We start from the raw sequence: 6,872 nt of genomic DNA, 5'->3' as shown, positions 1-6,872 counted from the left end.
ATGATTAATTTTTTTAATGATGATTTTATTTATATATAATAGTGATAAATGTTATAGTAGTTTTTTATTTATTTATATATAATAGTGATAAATATTATCGTAGTTTTTATTTATTTATATATAATAGTGATTTTATTTTATTTTATATTTAATAGTGATAAATATTATAGTGACTTTATTTTTTATTTATATATAACAGTAATAAATATTATAGTGAAATTATTTTTTATTTATATATAATAGTGATAAATATTATAGTGATTTTATTTTTTATTTATATTTAATAGGGATAAATATTATAGTGATTTTATTTTTTATTTATATATAATATAAATAAATATTATAGTGAAATTATTTTTTATTTATATATAATAGTGATAAATATTATAGTGATTTTATTTTTTATTTATATTTAATAGTAATAAATATTATAGTGATTCTATTTTTTATTTATATATAATAGTGATAAATATTATAGTGATTCTATTTTTTATTTATATATAATAGTGATAAATATTATAGTGATTTTATTTTTTATTTATATTTAATAAGGATAAATATTATAATGATTTTATTTTTTATTTATATATAATAGTGATAAATATTATAGATTGTTTGTGAATAGTTATGAGTAGAGATTTAAGTGGGTTTGTGGGTCCCATTGAAAGCATTTTAAGTTGTTTGGCATGTGAAGTATTTTCATAAGTACGAGAATACTTGAAAAGTATTAAGAAGATTTTCCTACCCAAACGCAGCTAGTAAGAACTAAGAACTTCTGAGCTTTCGCTTGCGATTATGTGGGAACTTGCGATTATGTGGGAAGTTCATATTTATTGTGAAATGTTGTATAAAACATACACTAACGATGATAAATAAAGTAAAAATAATCACGATCAAGCATCAACGCATATATACTTGATTTGACAAATTGTCTACATCTACAGAGCTGCATAAATCTTATTAACAGAAAAGATTACAATCACTCAATCTCAACTCACACTCTCAGAATTTTTTTTATATCTCACACAATATACATTTACTTGATAATTTTTCTCTTTCAAAATAAGCTGAAAAGTCGTCCAACACAAGTAAAAAAATGACAAATAAATAGCAAATGGAGCTGGAAACCCTAATTGGCAAAATCTTTTTTTTTTTTCGCTCGAGCGGCGTGTCAAGCGCACCTAGCTTGAACAGCCAAATCAACATTGGCTCGAGCGGAGTGTTGAGCGGAACTCGATTGAACACTAGGATTTGTGTCTTGCTCCAGCTCACTGTTGAGTAGGACTCGAGGGAACTCATGGGTCGAGCTTCCCTTGAGCCCCACTATCGAGCGCACGTCGAGTGAGATTGAGCTTCGCTCGGGCGCGCGTCTCTACATACACCCCAACAGTATGTTTTTTGACAAAAGTCACAAAATTGAGTTGAAAGCCACGTGTGTGACACCAGTTCTCAACATTGCAGTTTTGAAGTGAGAGACTTTGAGGTGGGGTTTTAGGCCTACAACTGTGGTGCAGTGCGGACTACTATAATGATGTTGTCTATCTTTATTAAGAGCCGATTTGGATTGAGACATCTCACTACTATTCATAAATTTTAACTTACAAATTTTATTATTATTCACAAATTATCTCAATTCATCTCATCTCATCTCTTAACCCAAACAGATCGTAAGTTTGCGAAGTTGGACAATTTTTCTAAAAGTGGGTGTCCAAATCGAAAAATGGATCGAATGATTGGGTCCGGATGTGTATATATATATTTATATAATATATTATTAACAAAACAGATCGAATATATATATTTTATATATAATATATTATTTTATATAGTAGTTGTATAAATTAATTATGTAATTTTCATCCAATAGATCACCACTGACCATATATACAATGAAATTATTTAATATTCATTAGTCATATATAAAATGTTAAAGTAAAGAGATCATTTACTAATTTAATTAATTTTTTGTATTAATGTTTCTATCAAAAAAAGAAAAAAGAGGAAAATATGTTCATGGACCTATAGCTAATGGTCCTGTCCGACATAAATGATAGACCGAAATTTTCGATTGATGACCCCAGGATTGGATCGGACCAATTTACACCCTTACCCAAAAGGCAGAAAAAGATTGAAAGACTACTGAAAGCGAGTCATGATTTGATACACAAGCATAGAGGATATGAAAGAAAATAAGAAACCGTAAGCTCCACAATTCGGTACAACTATAGCTGCAATAGAAAAAACAATAGTTGGTAAGAACATCTAAGTTTTCATTTGCAATTATGTGGGAAGCTTGTACTTTCAACATAACATAGTTGAAAGCCACACATGTGACACCGATTCTCAACATTCGCAATTTTGAACTGAGAGACTTTGAGGTGGGGTTTGGAGTTGAAACAAAAGTTAAGCCCATGACTATGGTGCAATCATGGGAAGCCGCACTCAAATGCATGAGTCTAGTAACTTGGCACACAACAGCGCATCCCATGCACTAAGGACTGTTCGCCCATGACTTGACACCTGGCTTTGGTAGAAAGCAGCAGGACAGGCCAGGCCCAATTGACACACCACAATCTCTTTCAGCTGCCAGAGTCATGGGCTAACACACTGTGGCGGCAGGAAATGAGTGATAGCAGGTTTGACACCTGACGCGCCACGACCTTCCAGTAGCAGGACAGGCCTAACACGGCTGACACACCACGATTTCCTTCTGTTGCCAGAGTCGCGGGCTGACACTTCGTGGCAACAGGAAATGAGTGGTGACATGTCTGAAAATGACACACCACGATCTCCCTCACAGTCGGACCCGTATCAGGTATAAATAACGAGATTCCCCTCCATAGGAGCCTTGGCTTAATTTTCGATTATTCTTACTATTCTTCTGGGTTGTTCATAGAGAATCATTTTACTGACTTTGACATCGGAATGACCTTAGACGTTACCGGAGCCCTTCCTCCTAGTTTGCAGGTGGCGCGAGCTTGGTTACCATGGAAGTGCTCGGACTGCGAAACATGATATCAACAATAAGAGACCGTGAACTCCACGATTCAATGTAAGAACCTCTAAACTTTTGCTTGTAATTATGTGGGGAAGTTCGTACTTTCAACATAATTGAGTTGAAAGCCACACATGTGATACCTGTTCTCAATATTCGCAGTTTTGAACAAAGAGACTTTGAGGTGGGGCTTGGAGTTTAAACATAAGTTAGGCCTACGACAGTGGTGCAGTGCAGGATTGTTGTTGTCTGTCTCTATCAATTTACAAAGTTGGACAACTTTCCAAAAAGACAAAAAAAAAAAAAAAGAGAGAAGACTAAGGGTACGTTTGGGTGTTGAAAAGTGTTGAGAAATGTTGAGAATATTTGTGAATAGTTATGAGTAGAGATTGGAGTGATTTGTGGGTCCCATTGAGAGTATTTTAAGTTGTTTGGATGTGTGAAGTATGTTGAGTTGTTGACTTTTGAGTAAGTAGTTGATAAATGTGTGGGTCCCATAAATATTATAGTGATTTTATTTTTAGTAATAAATATTATAATGATTTTATTATAGTGATTTTTTAATATTAATAAATATTGTAGTGATTTTATTTTACTTTTATATATAATAATGATAAATAGTATAATGATTTTATTTTTAATTTATATATAATTGTGATAAATATTATAATGATTTTATTTATATATATATAATAGTTATAAATATTATAGTAATGTTATTTTTTATTTATATATTATAGTGATTTTATTTTTTATTTATATATTATAATGATTTTATTTTTATTTATATTTAATAGTGATAAATATTATAGTGATTTTATTTATTATTTATATATTATAGTGATTTTATTTTTTATTTATATATTATAGCGATTTTATTTTTTATTTATATATAATAGTGATAAATATTTTTTATTTATATTATAGTGATTTTATTTTTTATTTATATATTATAGTGATTTTATTTTTTATTTATATATTATAATGATTTTATTTTTTATTTATATATTATAGTGATTTTATTTTTTATTTATATATTATAGTGATTTTATTTATTTATTTATATAATTATATTTATATTTAATAGTGATAAATATTATAGTGATTTTTTATTTATTATATATATAGTGATTTTATTTTTTATTTATATATTATAGCGATTTTATTTTTATTTATATATAATAGTGATAAATATTTTTTATTTATATATTATAGTGATTTTATTTTTTATTTATATATTATAGTGATTTTAGTGATTTTATTTTTTATTTATATATTATAGTGATTTTAATTTTAATTTATATATTATAGTGATTTTATTTTTTATTTATATAATATAGTGATTTTATTTTTTATTTATATATAATAGTGATAAATATTTTTTATTTATATATTATAGTGATTTTTTATTATTTATATATTATAATGATTTTTTTTGTTTATATTTAAAAGTGATAAATATTATAGTGATTTTATTTTTTATTTATATATTATAGTGATTTTATTTTTTATTTATATATTATAGTGATAAATATTTTTTATTTATATATTATAGTGATTTTATTTTTTATTTATATATTATAGTGATTTTATTTTTTATTTATATATTATAGAGATTTTATTTTTTATTTATATATAATAGTGATAAATATTTCTTATTTATATATTATAGTGATTTTTTATTATTTATATATTATAATGATTTTTTTATTTATATTTAATAGTGATAAATATTATAGTGATTTTATTTTTTATTTATATATAATAGTGATAAATATTTTTTATTTATATATTATAATGATTTTATTTTTTATTTATATATTATAATGATTTTATTTATTTATATATTATAACGATTTTTTTATTTATATTTAATAATTATAAATATTATAGTGATTTTATTTTTTATTTATATATAATAGTGATAAGTATTATAGAATGTTTGTGAATAGTTATGAGTAGAGATTGAAGTGAGTTTGTGGGTCCCATTGAGAGTATTTTAAGTTGTTTGGTATGTGAAGTATTTTCAAAAGTACGAGAATACTTGAAAAGTGTTGAGGACACTTGGTCACCCAAACACAGCCTAAAAGGTTGTTGAAAGTTAGCTCATCGTGATTTGACACATCGAGCACAAAGGAAATAAAAGAAAAGAAAAGACCGTAAACTCCACGATTCAGTATAAGAACCAATGTTTTGAATACTATTTCGGTGATCGTTTTGGTTAAGACATTAAAATGAGATATTTCGATATCAATACCGTTTCGGAATAGTCTATATATGAATAAATTATATATAAATTATAAATGATCTGGTCTGAATTGAGGGGGTCTAAAAATGAGCCTGCAATTTGAAGAAATGGAAAAAAATAAAAAAAACAAAAATGAGCCGAAATATGTATATCGGCCGAAATCCGATATATCGGCTGGTACAGTCCAGTACATACCGATATATCGGTCGGTATAGGCCGATATGACCGAAATTTTGACCGATACGAAACAATATATCTATTTGTACCGATTACCCAATTGGTACGGCATATTTCGACCTTACCAGATGGTACGAAATGGATTTCAAAACACTGATAAGAACCTTTAAGCTTTCGCTTGCAATTATGTGAGAAGTTCGTACTTTTAACACAACTGAGTTGAAAGCTCACTCTCAATGCATTCAATAACAGAACCAATACATTCATGAAGAATGACTAACGTGCTACGTTGAATTATCATAATAATTTACAAACCAAGTTATAATTTGAGTAAAATCAGGTAAATATCCTAAAGTCCAGAATCTATATCTATTTGTTCTCCAATTTCATCTAATTCTTTGCAGCCTATTTTCACCCATTTGTCAAGTGTATTTTCTAATTTTTCTTTGCGGAGACAAGTTTGGAAAATATACAGTTTTAGTGTATAAGTTTCCTACATTTATTTTGAGAAAAATAAAATTTATTATTAAAAAATTAATTTTTTTTATATATATATCCAAAATTTTCATTTTTTTTTTAAGAAAATAGGCTAGACTTACAAGAAAGCAAATATCCTTTCATTTAATATATATATATATATATATATATATATATATATATATAATATTATTGGTTTCACCCTTATATCATCAGGTTTCAAAAACTATGAAAAGTTCGAAATGATGGCGAGTAAAAAATTATGGATTTGACCCTTGGCATCTCCATGGTCTTGTCATTCATTCTTGATTTTTGAATTATGTTATGGTAAAGTAGTCACCACAAATCAAATCTAATCATACTTTATATCTGCTTAAATAATAAAAGTGATTTTTTTTATTTTTTTATTATAATTTTTTTAAATTTTTATATAAAATATAATAAATAATTTAATTTTTTTAAAATATTAAAATAATAATAATAAAAATAATATTTTAATAAGATTTTATTTAACTTTTATTTTAACTCATCCATTTCAACTCATTATCCGAATGATACATTAATAACTTTATAGTTGATATGTTATATTATCAACTATCGTGAGATACTCATTTTAGATATCAATATACTAACTTTTAGAAACACCAACACAAAAACATTAATTCTTTATTCTAAATTATATCTATGTCAAGTGAAAAAATCATAGTACTGATCGGAAGCACGCCCCCACACGTAGACTGTTTCACTCAATTTCAAGACCATTGGAAAGACAAATGTTTTTGGCCTTTTTGTCTATAGTTAAAAGTTAAATCCAATGAGAATTTAGCTATTAAGTGGATAAATTGCTCACATTAAATTAGCTATATTCTAAATATTTGGAATATAGCTACAGTAATATCTAAACTAATTTCTAAATTTGGAACACACTATTCATTCATCAAATCATTTTTATATTATTTATTTCTCTCTCCTTTT

Source organism: Juglans regia, chromosome 11, assembly GCF_001411555.2.
Source record: "Juglans regia cultivar Chandler chromosome 11, Walnut 2.0, whole genome shotgun sequence".
NCBI classification, from domain to species: Eukaryota; Viridiplantae; Streptophyta; class Magnoliopsida; order Fagales; family Juglandaceae; genus Juglans; species Juglans regia.
This window is presented reverse-complemented; position numbering follows the sequence as displayed.